The following is a 17,486-nucleotide window of genomic DNA, read 5'->3' as shown; positions in this document are numbered from 1 at the left end:
TATAGTTGGTACAAGAAAGGGAACAGAGACTCCAAGTTTTGTGTCCAGAGCTGATACGAATGTAATGGTGCCATTAGCGAAAATAGAAAAATCAGACAGAAGCTCAGGAGTGTGTGTGTTGGGGGGAGGGGGAAGGGGGCACGGGAAGGCAAGGAGAGGGCTTAGTTTGGGGGATATATTGAAATGTTAGTAGCATTTCTAAATAAATTGTCTAGGACGAGGTGGAAAGGTGGAAAGTAATTGACTTGCAGCAGAACACATAGACATAATTACCATCTTCGTGGCAATAGGAAAAGCTGAAATCACCAAAAATTGAAATGCTAACACGTAGCTGAGACCTCCCTGTCTATCAAGAGCTGTGCTAAGGTAATGAACGCGCCACCTCATTTATCCTCAAAACACCCCGTGTGGTAGACACTGTCGTCATGCACAGGGACAGACGGACAAGACTGAGGGTTAGACAGATTAAGTGAATGAGGATTTGAACCCAGGCAGTCTTGATTCCGAAGCCTGCACACTCGGACATCAGGGTCCACCGCTTCTCAAATGCTCTTCTGACAGGGCAAGCTTTGATTTGGGGGTGGAGGGTGGGGGGGGGGGTGGTGACTGATAGAGGATAGACACAGCGGTTTGTGAAAGAAAACAAAACAAAACCAGGAGAACAGAACACAGGAACGGCAGGACCATGGGAAGCAGCTATAAAGCCTAAACAAGTTTATAAGTCTGGGAGATCCTGAAGAGGCACCCAGAACAGGCTAACTGACAGAGGAGGCCCTGGAGGACGCGGGAAGGGACAGAATCAGGGGACCCAGGGAAGGCGTTAGCCTGGGCAAGGAAGAGAGACACTCCTCTGGAACCGAGGAGGAGCAAGAAGGTGGAAATACCAAGGAATCTTGAGGAAAAGTTGAGCCATCTGAGGGAGAGAGCTGTTAGGAGCTGAAAGATGTTGAAGTCTTAACCCTCAGTACCTGGGAACGTGACCTTATTTGGAAATAGAATCTTTGTAGATGATCAAGTTAAGATGAGGTCAGCCGGATGGGCCCTAGGCCAATATGACTGTGTCATTATAAAGAGGGGAAATCTGGACACAGAGACAGACACAGAGAGAACACCATGTGAAGATAAAGGGAGAGGATGGGCTGAGAGGTCTACAGGCCAAGGAACGCCACATATTGCCAGAAAACCACCAGAAGCTAGGAAAGAGGCATGGAACAGATTCTTCCTCACAGCCTCAGAAGGAACAAATTCTGCCAATACCTTGATCTTGGACTTCCAGCCTCCAAAACTGTGAGAGAATAAATTTTTGTTGTTTAAGCCACCCAGTCTGGGATGCTTTGTTACGGCTGCCCTAGCAAACTAAGACACTGGCCCTGACCTTCTTAGGAAATGGAAGATGTGTCCCTCACACCACACAGCCTCTGTAGGGAGAAGCTTCCAGTTAAGTCCAGGGTCAACCCAGGTACTGGCTGCTGGAGATAACACTGTAAGGGCAGCATCTGGCCAGAGCTGAGGAGGAATCAAAGGGGAAAAGTCTTCCTCCCTTCCCCCTCCAGGGGTTGATAGAGTGACCGCTTTCCTCACCTGGCCTGATTCCTTGAGGTGCCCTGGGGACAGGGTACAGAGGTGGGGGGCGGGGGTGGACGCTGTCCCCGCACTGACCACAACCGAAGCACGCACACGTAAGCCTCTTACATGCAAAGAGTCTCTCGGGGGTGAACTTAAAGCTGTGATCTGGGGCTCCAGGATATCAGGCTCAGCCCGGAGGTGGTCCTTAACATAAGATTGTTCTCAGAAGGTTATATTCGAATCCCTTGAAGTGTTGTTCTGAGGCTGAGGTTTTTGTTTGAGGAGAAAAAGGAGGAATTCATTTTATGTCCGTGTTGTCTGCAAGTCTGTTGTCCCCAGCAGCCCTACCGATCAAGGGCTCTGTTCCATTCTTGACATCCCCACAGCGCCTAACCTAGGACCTGGTACACAGTTGCTGCCCTATGAACACAGAGGGGTGGTTCGAGAACTTCTTTGATACTTAGAAAAAGGATGATCGTTTTGAGGAGAGCAGAGAGCATGTCCGTGTTTTGGGTTGCAAATGCATATTTGGAACTTTGAAACCCATTTAGAGGCAGAACTAAAGCTCACTGAGTGCTGGGACATTTCTAACACTACGGACACCACTTGTTCTGGCACACAACCTTCCAAGGTCATGAGGCACGGTTCTCCTCCATTCATGTGGTGCAATCAGCTTTTTTCTTGCCGGGGGGGGGGGGGGGGGGGGGGGGAGGGGTTGTAGCAAAACAGGGAGTATTTAAGAAGGAAAATACTGGAAAGCAGAATTTTTAAAGGCAGCATGCACTAGAAGTCTGGAGACTATTTAAGCACAATTGACTGAAAGCCCACGGTGGGGGGTAAGGGAGGCGCAAAAGGAGAGTGTGAAATGGATCAAAATACCAAGCACTTGAAATAGTTCTGTTACCTGACTAATCAGTGGAATCTAATGGAAAGATAGCCCAAGGTGGGGGGAAAGAAAGGGAAAGTTAAAGGAAATAGACAATTGGGGTAAAGTAAAAACCAAGGCAATTAAAAATATACAAGGAAGAGCTTTGCAAAGAACTCTTTCATCAGTGAAACAGATCCATAGAGGAGAGGAAGCTGGCTAGGAAATCGTGGGGACTCACTAACAACGCTATCTCGCATGTATCTAGCACTTTACAAGGCACCTTCACAAGGCATCAACCTAGAGAGAGAGGCAGGAGTTGCTGTTTCCACTTTGCAAGAGGAAAAGCTGAAGTTCAGAGAGGGTGTGCAGCTTATTCAAAGTCACACAGCTAATGAGTTGCAGAGCCTGATCTCTAGCAGTCAGAATGGAAAAGGATTTCGTTCAGAGGCTGAATGAATCTTATCTAGAGAGAGGTTAAAGGGAGTCCTGTCTCCAAATTTTCCACCCAAACAGACAAATAGATGCAATCTCCCTTCCGTGCAGCAGCACGCTGCAGTTACAGCATGGCTTTAGGAATCAGACCTAAACCCCAACCTTAGCTCTCCCACCTGCTAACAAGAGACGGTGATCAAGCCGTTTAATCAATCTGAACTCTGTTTCCATAACTGTAAGATAACAATAATACGTCCTGGAATTATTTTTGAGTGTGGGGGGGGAGGGGAAAACCCATAACCAGGTATGTAACCAATTGCTAATACTAAGTGCTTAGTTTTTCTAAGAATAAAAATATTTGTCCTATTGAAAAAGTAAATTTTAAGCTTTTAAGAAAAAAAATCAGAATTCACTGAAGGGTGTGCTCATTTTTTCTCGCTCCCTACGCCTGAGGAAAACCAACTGGCAAGTCATTCTATCATCAGGATACCTCTATGTTCTTCAGATGTTCAGAGCGGAATTACTAGGGGTGGGGGTAAGCTGTATCCAGAGTGCTGGCCAGGCATAAACACGAACGGCAGTCACACCTCATTGCCCGGGAGGCCAGTCCAGTCCCTGGACGGAGTCTCCTACCCCAGTACCCCCGCCAGGGCCTGCAAGACACCTCCTGCAATCCTCAAATGACCCAACAAAGTAACGACTGGTATCAATTCCTTTCCACAGGTGTGGAAACTGAGGCCTGTAGTGATCGAATCACTTGTCCAAGGTCAAGTTAAATTAGAGCTGCTCTGACTCCCTGTTCTGTATTCCAAACCCATGGATCTCATGAATTGGTAACTTTAAAACTTAGGGATTGATACAGAATTGCCAACTCGTATGACAGATAAGAATGTAATTTCTAAGACCCATCATTCATATATACATCTGTTCAATAAATATTTATTGATCTCTACTATGCCCCACACAGTGTCTTAGGGGCTGGGGGCACAGCAATGAACAAAACCACGTCTCTGCCTCCTGTCATCGTCATTTATCATGTTTTAATACCAAGGATGTTTTAATATCACAAAGATGTTTAAACGGTTGTTATTATAAACACATGGAAATAGGAATACCACACACAGATAACAGTAAGTCTAAACATAGAAACCATAATAATATAAAATATAAGAAAAAGGATTGGAAATAATAATACCAAAACATCGGAAAAATACCAAACACAGGAAAGAAGACTGTTTTAAAAGATAGGAAAGAATCTCAGAATAAAAGTACGTTCTTCCCATGAGAGGATATTTAGAACTTATACCAACAAAACACTGAAAGAGACAAGTTCAGTTTGTATTTTACGATACTAAACTGTAGGTCATTGTTGGCCAGTTTGGAGATTTATATTCAACAGTGCACTAAAAAGTTCAGTTAGATAGTCCATCTTGTTTAGATAGCTCATTTCAAATCATAATCTTTATACAAATTTGTTTCTCATGTAACTGTGCCGCTAAAAGTGGAAATAATCTTCTAACACTGTGTCTCCCAATTTGGGGCGAAACCAGCATTTCCCCCACCTCCTCCCCGGCCATCCTTCCCACAGCTGCGAGAGACCAGGGGAAGGCGGGACGTGAGGGCGACACAGGTATCCAGCTAGTTGGGCCCGCAGGTCTCTGACCACCCATCTAGTAGCAGGTGGGCATTGATCCAAATGGGGTGGGGACGCTTCCGCAAAGACTAGCGAGGTCTAAGACTATGCTGGGGAACTGCCCCAAATTTCAGTTCCCTCTCTCTTCAGAAGGCCCCCATGAAAATGCAAATATTCCTGGGATGTGAAGCCTATCTGGCCAACACTTTCCTTATCGGCCACAGCACCTTTGTTATCAGCAAACACCCTGGCTTAAATTATTTGACAACTTTCCAAGTGTGTGTGGGAAAGAGACCCTGCTTTGTCCCTCACAGGGGGAGGTGAAAAGTGGAGATATGTTTGGGGAATGCAAGGTGGGAGGAGAGAATAGTTACAGGAGGACCCGAGATAGGCCCCCACTAACTTGACCCCTTCCCTACTGGCCCTGCACTTGTGGGAGCCGGACAGAGGGAGGCTGGGAGGGGTGTATATGTGGATAATCTATGAGAGGACTCCTGGGAAGCCGACCACAAGCTCTGAAAAGAGGGTTGCAGGCAAGTTTGGGAGGCCTGAGTGGAGCATGTAGGCTCTCAGGGGAAGGCTGATCTGTTGTTTAATGGACGCATTAAAAAAAAAAAATTCACAGCCAGCTGCTCTCCTAATACCCAACTTGTTCTTGCCTCCCTTCTAAAGTCCATTTGAAAATGTACCCTTATGCACTCCAGATCACTTTAAGCACTTAGTAAGTAGTTACAATATGACAAACTTGTTGACTGGTATGAGATGCATAGGTTATAACACGCGGAATAGCTGGGAACACTGAGCTCTGGCCGGGGCAGGGGCGGGTGCTGTGTACTGTTGTCAGGGCTGACCGTGGAACCAGGTCCTGCTCCCCACGCCACACCACCCAGCTGTAAATGTAAATGTAAAGGACGTCCGCTCCTCCTTCTCTCCATCAGTGGTGTCTACAGGTGTGTGCTCCCCCTAGCTCTTGGCATAATTCACTCCATTTGCTTTCTCCTAAATTATTCTGGGAATTTTCCACTAATATGTCTTACTGTGGTTCCAGAGACCATGAAGAAAGGCAACCATTTATTAAAAATAACATTCCAGGGGCACCCGGGTGGCTCAGTCAGTTAAGCGTCCAACTTCGGCTCAGGTCATGATCTCACGTCACGGTTCATGGGTTCGAGCCCCACGTCGTGCTCTGTGCTGACAGCTCAGAGCCTGGAGCCTGCTTCGGATTCTGTGTCTCCCTCCCTCTCTGCCCCTCCCCCACTCACACTGTCTCTCTCTCCTTCAAAAATAAACATTTTAAATATTTAATAAAATAAATAAAAATAACATTCCAAATCTACTTAATACTTCAGATAAGTGGTCACAAGATAAGGGCAATGATCCATACCCAAAGTGATAGATACAATGTCACATCCCAACACTGTAAAAATATGGTTTTATATATATACGTACATAGAAAAGGAAGATAGAAAGAAAACACACCTTAATATTAACATGGTTCACATTAACACTTAGCTTATCTCCAGGAACTGAGGTTGAGGGTGTTTTCTACGGCCTTTCCTCAAGTCCACCACTTCTCCTCAGATTCCTGGCTGTCGCTTAATCAAGTCATTGTCACCGCTCACCTGGACCGCTACAGCAACCTCCTAGCTGGTCTTGCCAATTCATTCACCACATAGAATCAAGAGTGATCTTCAAATGCAAATCTGAGGGTCATGGAGACAGTGTAACAAACTAGCACTAGTCAGCTGGCTCCTTGCATGAAAGCCAACCCTGAAGACGCTGAAGAAGCAAGAGTGAGTTTAATGGATTGCAATACTTATTGCAAAAACTATGTGTGTGCTCGGTTTTGGGGTTGGTAGGAAGTCCAAAGTTGGTTAGATCTTGCGGGGGGGGGGGGGCGGCGCGGTGCTGCAAGGGCAGAGAATGGCAGCCTAGAGCAGACAAGGGCTAGAAACTTTGGATGGTATACTAGTTTCCTATTGCTGTGTAACGAATTATCACAGACATACCTTAAGACACCATACTTTTATTCACCCAGTTCCTGGGGGCCAGGAGTTCGGGCATGGTGTAGCTGGGTTCTCCGCTCAGGGTCTCACAAGTCTACAATCAAAGTGTCCACCAGGCTACATTTTGTTCTGGAGCTCTATGTTCTCTTCCAAGCTTATGTGTTTGTTGGTAGAGTTGAATTCCTTGTGGCTGTAGGACTAAAGATTTGTGCTTTCTTGCTGGCTGTCAGTGAGGGCTGCTCTAAGCTCCTAGAGGTCCCCCAAATTCCCTGTCAGGTGGCCCTCTCACAAGCTGGCCACTTACTTCTTCAAGACCCACAGGAGAAGCGCTCTCTCGCTCTCTCACTCTCTCTCTGCCTCTCACCCACTCTCTCCAGTCTGCTCAGATGGGATCTCATACAATGTAACCACAGGAGGGACTACCTTATCATATCACAGGTCCCACTTACACTCAAGGGGAGGGGATTATACAGGGTATGCATACCAGATGCCAGGAATCTTGGGGACCATCCAAGAATTCTGTCTACCATAGTTGGCCCTCTGGCCCTCAATGATTTATGTCCTTTCCACATGCAAAATACATTCACCCCCATCTGCTATAGGCTATAGCCCCCCCCCAACTAATTTATATGTTAAAGTCCTAATCCCCCAGTACCTAACAATGTGACTGTATTTGGAAACAGCGTCTTTAAAGAGGTCATTAGGGTGGGGCCTAATCTAATATGACTGGTGTCCTTAAGAGGAAATTTGTACGGAGGGAAGACAGCCATCCAGAAGCCAAGGATAGAAGCCCTCAGAAGAAACCAATGCAGCTGAACCATGATTTTAGACATGTAGCCTTCAGCACTGTGAACAATAATCTCTGTTGTTTAAACCACACACTCTGTGTTACTTTGTTATGACACCTCTAACAGACTAATTCATTATCCCATGATCCTCATCTCAGTGCATCGTCAGCAAAATCTTATCATCTAAATTTCAATCTCATCATTTCATCAACTCAAAGTCCAAAATCTCATCATCTAAATCAGTGCTGATGAGAATCCCAGGTGTAATCTATTAAGTACGGCTCTTGGGATGCAATTCCTCTCCATTGAAACGAAAGAGACAAGCTATCTGCCCCCGACATGCCCAAATTACAATGGTGTGACAGCCTTAGGATGCTAGCTTCGTTCGAAAACTGGGAAGATGGGAGGTAAGAAAGAGTCCCTGGTCCTTCACAGCTCTGATATTCAGTCGGGCACATGTTAGATTTCCTTGATTAGGTTTCAAGGCTTGAGAATAAATTCTCCCTGGCTCTCCACCCTCTAGACCCTGTGTTCTGCCCTCTGAGCCATCCTTCCTCTTCCACAAAAAGTAGCACTTGTTGTAGCAAAGTAGTTTCAGCAGTATCCTTCCTGCCAGTGCCTCAGGGTCCTCTTCTCAGCCTGAGGTGAAGAGAGGGAGGTAGAGAGAGGAGGGCATCTTCGCAGGCGAGGGGATGGCCATGAAGACGGGAAATCAGTTTCACACAGGGGTATTAATCAAGCAATTAAATATGCTATTGATAGCGGGAGTCAGGTTCCTCACCATCAGAAAATGCAATTACAATTATGGTAACACAGAAAATCAGAATGAACTCTGTGATGTTGAATTTGGAGCTAGCAGTTTGCAATAGATATAGTTAGATATGGAAATAAGTGTCGAGGTAAGCATGTGTATGTGTACATACATGTATTCCCTAGCTCTGTCTAATGAGAAGTCTTAGGAGCCTTGCTTATTAGCAATAAGCATACCTACTGCCCAACTCCTGGCTTCTAAAATATATTTTTTTTAATACTAATCTATTTTGGAGAAAGAGCGAGACAGAGTGTAAGTGGGGAAGGGGCAGAGAGAGAGGGAGACACAGAATGTGAAGCAGGCTCCAGGCTCTGAGCTGTCAGCACGGAGCCCAACTTGGGACTCGAACTGATGAACCCAGATATCATGACCTGAGCTGAAGTCAGTCGTTCAACCAGCTGAGCCACCCAGACGCCCCATCCAACTTGTGGCTTCTAAACACCATTCTTCACTTAAAGGAACTGGGGCTTCTTAGAGAAATGTCTGAGTTCAAGGCTGGGGCAGGGAAACCATAAGATGAGCCTATAAATTCTTTTGTTGCCAGAGGCAAAGAAGTACTCAAAGAATGATAGGGATAAAGAAATGCCAGATCGAAGACACTTCCACTGGGCAAACTGGGAACAATTGGAGTATTAAAATTAATAATGATAGTAAAAACCCATAATTCACGGAATAAAATAGGAAAGAAACGGTGAATCCTTACAGATAGAAAATAAAAACTGAATAAATTAGAAGCTTGTTGACGAATAGGATGGTTACATAGTTTCAAATTTTTCCACACAAAGTATTTATTACTTACCAAGAGAAAAGAGGTAACTTGAGACTGGGGAAGCCTGAGGGACACCATCTTAATAAAGCAAAGCTACCATCAATCAGGAATAGGGAAAAACTGGAATTTGCACCGCCTGATGCGATGCACTGAGAATAGCACAGCTTCAGCTCTGTGTTGTTCCTTCCAGCAACTTCATAACCCGAATCTAATCCAAGAAAATAGGAGACAGGCCTAAATGATGAGACATTCTACAAAGTAACTGGTCTATAATCTTCAAAAGTGGGAAAGTTGTGACAGTCAAAGATTAAAGAACTGTCCGCACGGCAGTGGACCAAAGAGACAGATTCGTGTACCATGTGGTTCTCAACTGGATCGTTCTGGGGCAGAAAGTACCATTGCAACACTTACACTTTGGATGAGGTCTGATGGCGGTCTAATGGTTTGAGGTTAATTTTCTAATCTGGTTGATTGTGTTGTTGGGATGGAGAAGAATGTCTTTATTTGTAGGAGATACCGAAGTTCCGGGTTCACAGAGAATCAGATTGGCAATCTATTCTCGAACGGTTAAGGAAAAAATTGTTAACTTCTATAGTACTTGTAGGGTTTAGGAACTTTGTAATTCTTTCCCAGTCTGCTTCATAGAAAAGGATACTATCAAAAAAATAGGCTGTGACCTGAGCTCCCCGGGGCAGGGTATCCCCCATTTCTTCCTGGTAGATCCTCCCGGAACAGAGGGAGTGGAGAGCAAGAATTTGTTGCAGATCTCAGGCTGTGGAAAGGAGACGCAAATGTCAGCATAGCAGCAGCTGAGTGCGGCTCAAGGTTCCGTGTCCACATTTCTGTTTTAACTTCACTGGCAAACCATTCTCACCATTCTCCCAAGATTTGCCCCATCTGTAACATCATCACCAAATCAGAGACCCAGGTCTGGCTCTAAAATCTCTCCCATTCTGTAGACCGCAGATCTCTTCCCGTTCCTGAATCTTCCTAAACCAACCACCCATCTGGGTCTCCTCAGAAAGAGACTTACTTGCTATTATATCAGGGGGGATTTTGCTGACGTTTGATTTCCTGCTTTCTCTCAGCAAGTGAGGAAACTGGTTACAGCTAATTCTGCTGGGAGGTAACCAGCTGTTTTTGCACAATCCTGCAACCATTTCCATGAATTAACTTGGGAGCATTGCAGACCCTTGAAAAGCAGCGTAAGGCTCTGGTGCCTGATAGCTTTAGTAGGATTTAGCAGCCTCAGCAATGGACTGAATATAAAGAAACATAAAATCTATTAACAGCTGTGCCTGAAAATGTCTGTGCAGTCTTGGGTGAGATAAAGAATCTCTCTATTCTTGTGGGTAATATGATGATAACACCACTAGCCCATACCTATTGTCAAGGTGTGTGTGAGGATAAACAGAACGTACTTAGAGAATCTTGAGTTCTTTATTAAGAGAGCAGTGTATATAGACATACTGCTGTATTTATTCAGGGCGTATTGGAAGGGAGCGATTTTAAGCTCTGCTTTTACTAAATAAAATAAGGATTGTTATTATTAACAATTACATTATAGGTAATAAGACTGTATTTATTTACTTACTTACTTATTCATTCAACACACATTCATTGAGCACATACATTGTGCTGATCACCAAACAGGAACAAAGGAGCCAGCTAGGAATAATAGCTCACGGAGCATAGAGTCTGGTGGGGAGATATGCAACCAGCCAGTCCTCACAAGTGCAGGGAAGGACAACAAGAGAAAAATCCTGTCCCTCAAAAAATTAAAAATAGAACTTCCACATGACCCAGCAATTCCACCTCTGGGTATATATCTGAAGGAAACAAAATCACTGTCTTGAAGTGATATGGACCCCCATGTTCACTGCAGCATTATTTGCAATAACCTAGACACGGAAAGAACCTAAGTGTTCATCGAGTGATGAATGGATACAGAAAGTGTGGTGTGTGTGTATATATACAATGGGCTATTATTCAGTCCCAAATAAAAAGGAAACCCTGCTATTTGGGACAGTTGTGGATGACCCCTGAGGGCATTGCACTAAGTGAAGTAAGTCAGCCAAAGAAAGACAAATAGGCTATGATCGCACTTAAATGTGAAATCTAAAAACAAAAAAAAACCCCAAAACACCAAACACCCAACTCACAGGAACAGAACATTTTGGTAAGGGGTGGTAAGTGGGGGAAATGAGTGAAGGTGGTCAAAAGGTGTAAGTTCCAGTTATAAGATAAATAGGTTCTGTGGATGGAATGTACAGCACGGTGACTATAGATAATAATACTATATTGCATATTTGATGGTTGCTAAGAGTAGGCATTAAAAGTTCTCATCACACACAAAAAAAAAAATATATATATATACATATAATTATGTGTGGTGATCACTCTGCATTATATACACATATCAAATCATTCTGCTGTACACCTGAAATGTTCGCGATGTTCTACGTCAATGATATCACAATAAGGTGGGGGGAACCAGACTGGTTTCACTTCACTGAACATAGCTATTATCAGGCAAGTAAAAGCCTCCCAGGTCTCGGAATCAGGAGAGGATCTGAGACCCAGTCCTCCTGTTTGTTGCTACATGAGCCTCAAGAAGTTACTTAACTCTGACAGCCTTGATTTCATTAGCATTCTCCGAAAATCAGCACAGCCACACCTGCACATGGGATTCTTGGGAAGCCCAAATGAGATAATCAATGTGAAAGCAATTAGAAAACCCAAGAGATATGAGTTTTTAATTGTCGCAGAGTCTTTATACAACATTTCAGCGTGGTTGTTTTTGTGTGCCCCGGCCGCTCTGGGGGGAAGGAGCCAAGTGTAACAAATTCGTGTCTCTCTGCTTACCAGAGGCGTCCTCGCCAAGCCCCCCCACCAGGTACTGTGGAGATGACTGTGCCCAGACATTACACATCCACCCCTGCTTGCCCCCGTCCACAGGCCGCAGTCCCGGTCTGTTCAACGTTTTTAACAACACACTGGATGAAAACACGAGAAGATGTTTATCAACATAAAGCCCAAACGAAGCCAAGAATAGAAAATACAAAGATTGACAGAGTCAGGATCCAGGATCCCATCTCCCCAGGATAACAAGGTGAAATGTAATCAAGATAAATGGAAAGTCCTGTATTTAGAGTCACAAAAATAGCTGCACAGCAGCGCAAACATAAAGACTGGAATATTGCTGGATTTCTTCTTTCGGTATTTCACATACGACCAGTGTTCTGCTGTTCACAGAGCACTCGTCTCTCATTTAATCACCCAGGAAGTTCACTTTGGTGAATGTGACATGTTAGATAAAAATTTACCCTGATTTATCCTTTTGGTTGCAAATTCAATACTTCCTTATGTTTGATTACGCCTGAGTTCGTGGGGCATCACCAAGCACAGGTGCATTGTAATCCTTATCACACCTACAAATGTCAATAGCGTGTGTACTGTGCCCAGGATTAGACAGGAAGGCACAGCTGAGGCTGGGAAGAGACATAAGATTTCCCTCTTTAAACTCAGAATCCTACCTTTCTGGAATCTCTATCTCCTCCAAGAAACTTGGCCCAGTCTTCCCAGTGCAATTAATCAGTTTTTCACTATATTCCCATCTACAGACAAATGTGGGGGGGGCAGGGTGTCCATCTGTCTGTACAGAACTGTTCACATTAAACTCAGTTATCCTCCATCAACCAACTCAACCACCCCAAATTCAACTCTAGATTATCTTGAAAGGTAAGGTCCATGCCTTGTACCTTACAAACCTTCAACACTCTATCGCAGAGATTTGCACATATCAGGTACTCAATAAAAACAGGCAGATGAGTGACGATAATAGAGCCCATTCTTTGCAGTCCTGCTTACATCTGAATCAATATTTTAATTCTTAAGTTCCATCTAGTTACTTTTACCCTCTGAATTTTGTTTTGTTTTTGTTTTCATCTTCCAAAGGGGCATATAGTAACCACTTTATGGAGGACTGTTTCCTGAGTACTAAATGCTAGCAAAATTCATAGGTTAAATAAATACTTGTTCCTTTCCCCTTCAATTTCTAGCTCATTGGCTCTACCGAGGTCACGAAGAGGGTTTCTTTAAACGGAATAATCAGAACAAGACACCCTGACTAGTCTTCCCAAGTTCCTGCAGAGAGATCAGATATCAGTGGCTTCTGGTCCCCGGCAGCCCACAGTCCCTGCAGACTGTCCCAGTGCCTGACTAATCCCTGGAGTCACAGCAAGGCAGCTGTTTTTCTATAAGTCAGCTAAGCGGGGCTATTTGAGAAGCATGGGGTTCCTCTCCCCTACCACTGCCCATAACAACATTCCATCTGCACAAACCTGGGCTCTTGGACTTCACAATTGTTTACAATTCAGCAAATGTTTGGTCTCTTACTGTGTCTCAAGAACTGTTCTATGGCCATAAGGAGATTGAAAAATGGACTGAAATATAACCGTACCCTCAAGGAACTCAGTCTACTGAGAGTTGTGGAGTAGACTTGTACCAATGAGTCTGCCACGGAGCAGAATGTGATTAACAGCCAAGAGAGACACATGCCCCAGGGGGCTCCCCAGGGCTCCAAAGTGAAAGATCTACTCTAGATCTGGTCAAGAAAGGCTCTGCAGGGAGAGTGGCATTTGAAATGTTCTTACAAGGATGAACAGGTAGCTGTGGGGTGGAGGGGTCATTTAGGTGAAAGGAATAGCCTAAGTAATGGCATAGAGGTGGAAAAGAATGGGATGTACTCAAGTCACAGCCAGCACACCAGGTGGCCAGAACCTAGGGCATAAACAGTGGAGTAACAAGTCCAGAAGACTAGTATAGGAGGCAGCTTCTGAAATGCCTCCTAGTGATTACCTCCACACCCTCCTTGTGGAATCCCCACCCCACACTCCCATGTAATAAAGCTATAAAGACTTCCATCTTGTTCATTCGGTCTCTCTCTCTCTCTCTCTCTCTCTCTCTCCCTCCTTCTCATTCATTTTGATAAATCCCGTTGCCATGTTATGAGGTACTGAGGCCCCCAGTTCAACAGCCCACAAGAAACTGAATCCTACTAATAATCGTTGAGTGAGCTTGGAAACATTATTGATCCAGTCGAACCTTGAGATGATTGTGGCCCCAGGTGATGCCTTGAGTGCAGTCTTACGAGAGACCCCAAGCTGGAGGACCCAGCTAAAGCCATACCCGTCCTCTAGACCCACAGAAACTGTTAGATAATAAATGTGTGCTGTTTTGAGCCACTAAGTCTGGGGATCATTTGTTATGCAGCAGTACATAATTAATATACCTAGAAAGGATGGGAGGACATTCGGGAGCACACTGACACATGTGCCCTATGGCTGATATGTCTTGTCTATATCTGATATAATACATGCCAAATGTGAGATATTAGAAAAATGATGATATGACTAGAGACAAGTTTGTGAAACACTGATGTGGCACACAAGAGGAGTTGGAACGGGCAGAGACCCCCGAATTCAGAAATTATACAAAACTGTCGATGACCCCATGGTCTCCTGATGAGAAGGAAAGAAGACTAGAAAACCTTGGAGTTTTCCTTGAGGAGGAGAGGGAAGACAGGCAAGTCATTGAATTAGATTCATATGGTCTTAACTGTAGATGTAATGTGGGGGTGAGGGAGAGGGAGGAAATTAAACGAAGATTCTAAAGAGTAAGGAATAGGAACATGGAAATAGGGAAACATTATTTACAGAGATGAGAGAAAAGAAAGTTTTGAACAAAAGATCCTGAGTTCAGCGTGGGACCGGTTGAGTTTGAAGTGCCAGTGAAGCGTCTGCACGCGTTTGATACTCAAGGCTGAAGCTGAAGCCAAAAGTTTGGGGAATCACCTACATAAACTTCAAAACCTGCTCCAAATGGGAACCAGGGTCGTGAGTCCGAGCTCAAGTGACCCGTCAACAACCTGAATACAAAGCACGTGAAGGTGAGGGTGCAGCTCAGGATCATGGTCCCACCTGCTCATGTGGAAGTCATGAGCTCACAACTGGGCTCACAACTGGCTTATTGCCAGTGATGCTGGGGATCTCGGCCTCTTGTCGGCAGGACCGAGGGCTCAGCCCAAATGCAGCAGGGCCCTGATAAAGGTGTATACATTTTCTTGCATAAAGATACCAAAGACTGGGGGTGCCTGGGTGGCTCAGTAGGTTAAGTGTCCGACTTCGGCTCAGGTAATGATCTTGCAGCTCATGAGTTCAAGCCCTGCATCGGGCTCTGTGCTGACAGCACAGAGCCTAGAGCCTGCTTCGGATCCTGTGTCTCCCTCTCTCCCTCTGCCCCTCCCCTGGTCACACTCTGTATCTCTCTCAAGAAATAAATAAACATTAAAACAAACAAACAAACAAACAAAGACTGGCCCAGAGAGTAAGGCAAAGTCTTCAGGTCTCCTTATAGAGGCCCCTTCAAGATGAATACTCATGTTCAAGTTGTAAAAAAGGCGGGAAAGAGGGGTTATCCCCTAGAAACAGAAACTAGAATGGTGTTCTCCCAGGGCTGGGCAAGGGAGAAATGAGTTGTTGTCTAATGGGTATAGTTTCCAGTTTTGCAAGGTGAGAAAGTTCTGGAGATTGGTTGCACAGCAACATGAGTATACTTAACAATCCTGAAAAGGTATTAAGATAGGGAAGTGGAGCTCACTAGAGGAGCGGTTCCTTTGGGGGCGGGGGGAGTATTTGTTTCTTTACCTCCTGACTCTATGATCCCGGACAAGCTTCTCTAAAGCTCATCCTGTTGATTTTTCCACCTCAAAGTGTGTCACATGCACGCTTTCCTTTTTATTCTGCTGCTGTCCCCTGGATCCGGGTCCCATGCCACTTGGATTGTTGTATGATCTCCTAGCTGTTCTCACTGCCTCCCTGCTCGGCACCCCAGGCTCGCTGCCCCAGACCGATGATTCCAGAACACCACTTGGCACATACCCCACTTTAAGACTCCACTGGGCCAGAGTCAAATCCTGCAGGAGCTCTCTGAGCTGGTCCGTCCCCTCCACTGCATCTGGGCTGTCTCTGCTGAGTCCCGGAGGTGCGTCATGATTGTGCCCGGCGCCTTGTTCTTACTGCTTGTGCCCTTTGCACTGCCTCGGGCCCCCTCGGCAGTTATGCACCTGTGGGTGACCTTCCAGCCACAGCTCAGTGCCGTCCCATCTCCATGAGGACCTCAGCCCTCTGTAGCCACACCTTCCTTCATATGTCCAGAACTTTTTTCTCTACTAGCCATTTAATCATTATTATGCCTTATTGGTGACACCAAAAAAATGATGTCAGCTCTTTCTTGTTCACTTTACACACTCATTAACCATTAATCCTTACCAAATTTCCCTGAAATAGGTATTATTACCTTCATTTTTCAAATGAGGAAATTGAGACCCAGAGAGGTTATACGACTTATCCCAGGTCACACCAGCCCAGAGGTGGTAGAGCTGGAAATCAAATTCAGGCCTGTGGAACGCCAGCGCTTGTGTTCTTTTTGTGTTACATTATGTGACTTGTCATTTGCTTTGGCATTATTAATTCAGCAGTCACAGTGCACCTGTTACGTACCATGCATTGTAGCATGTGTCAGAAGAGGGCCAAGGATGAACCAGACACAAGCCCAGGCTTCGAAGAGCTTTGAGATATACTCCTCATCTTGCATTTCTTTTGTCCTGTATTTTCTGTCCTCCCACACCTGCACCCAGTGGGCGATCTTTTCCAGCAGACCCTAAGTGCATAAGATCAAGGATGGGTGTTTCTGTTAAGCACTGCTGTCTTTTCATTGTGTAGGACAGTATCCGGCACATAACAGATTCTCAAGAAATGCTTCTTGACCAAGTGAATAAATGAGTGAATGAATGAAAGAATATTAAAAGAGGCTGAGGATGTGGAAGGAGAAGTGGGGGAGGAGCCAGAAGATAGAGCCCTCTATTTCCATGCCCCAGTATTCCCAAGGGGAACAGCATAAACATAGCAGTTCAAGAGCAAGAAGGAATTTAGTAGTATTGTCACTGCTTAGCTGATGGATGGGAGTCAAATCGTTCCCATGTTGGATATCTGGCCCATACGACTGACTGGTAGACCCTGTACAATGTCCCCCCTCCCACACCAGGAAGAGAGGACTTCAGGCCCAGGGTTCCCAAGTTCAACAGCCTTTTCTTTTTTGCCTTAAAAAATTGCCGAGGCATGAGATATTTCCGTTCTCCACTGGCATCTTTGCACTGTGCCCAGAGAAACAATCATATCACGTTCAGGAAGGCAGGGGCCTGCAAAGGCAGGGAAACAGGAACCGTCCCCACGGATGTCCTCCCGGGGGAGACAGCCAGGGGCTGGGAACAAATGCTGTGTGAAAAGGAAAGCCAGACTTCACCAGCGGCTCCAGGTTGGGGGGCTGGCCCTTCCCAGCATCCAGCAGGACCGTCGGCCGTGGAGTCCGGGAACAGCATGTTATTCTTAAACACACACACTTTTCCTTCCCTACCCCCAGCCTCCTAAACACACACATGAAATCTTGTGTGAAATCTGAACAGGGAGCGTGGTACGGCAGAGCACATTTCCACTCCTTAGCCCGGTGCCAGGCCCTCACCAGAAAAGCATCCATCTCCCTCTCCAATGTATC

At 45.3% G+C, this 17,486-nt stretch overlaps 1 long non-coding RNA gene across 1 annotated transcript; it reads left to right on the top strand.

The window, feature by feature from the left end:
• Positions 1 to 1,110: 1,110 nt before the first annotated feature.
• LOC131492039 (uncharacterized) lies at positions 1,111 to 3,818 on the top strand. Its single transcript, XR_009251809.1, has 2 exons — positions 1,111 to 1,287; positions 3,590 to 3,818. It is a non-coding gene; the product is annotated as an uncharacterized LOC131492039 (long non-coding RNA).
• The last annotated feature ends 13,668 nt before the right edge of the window (positions 3,819 to 17,486 follow it).

The sequence above is a fragment of the Neofelis nebulosa genome, chromosome 2 (genome assembly GCF_028018385.1).
Source record: "Neofelis nebulosa isolate mNeoNeb1 chromosome 2, mNeoNeb1.pri, whole genome shotgun sequence".
Taxonomy (NCBI): Eukaryota; Metazoa; Chordata; class Mammalia; order Carnivora; family Felidae; genus Neofelis; species Neofelis nebulosa.
Note: the sequence above shows the minus strand (reverse complement) of the source record. Positions and strands in the feature narration are given on the sequence as shown.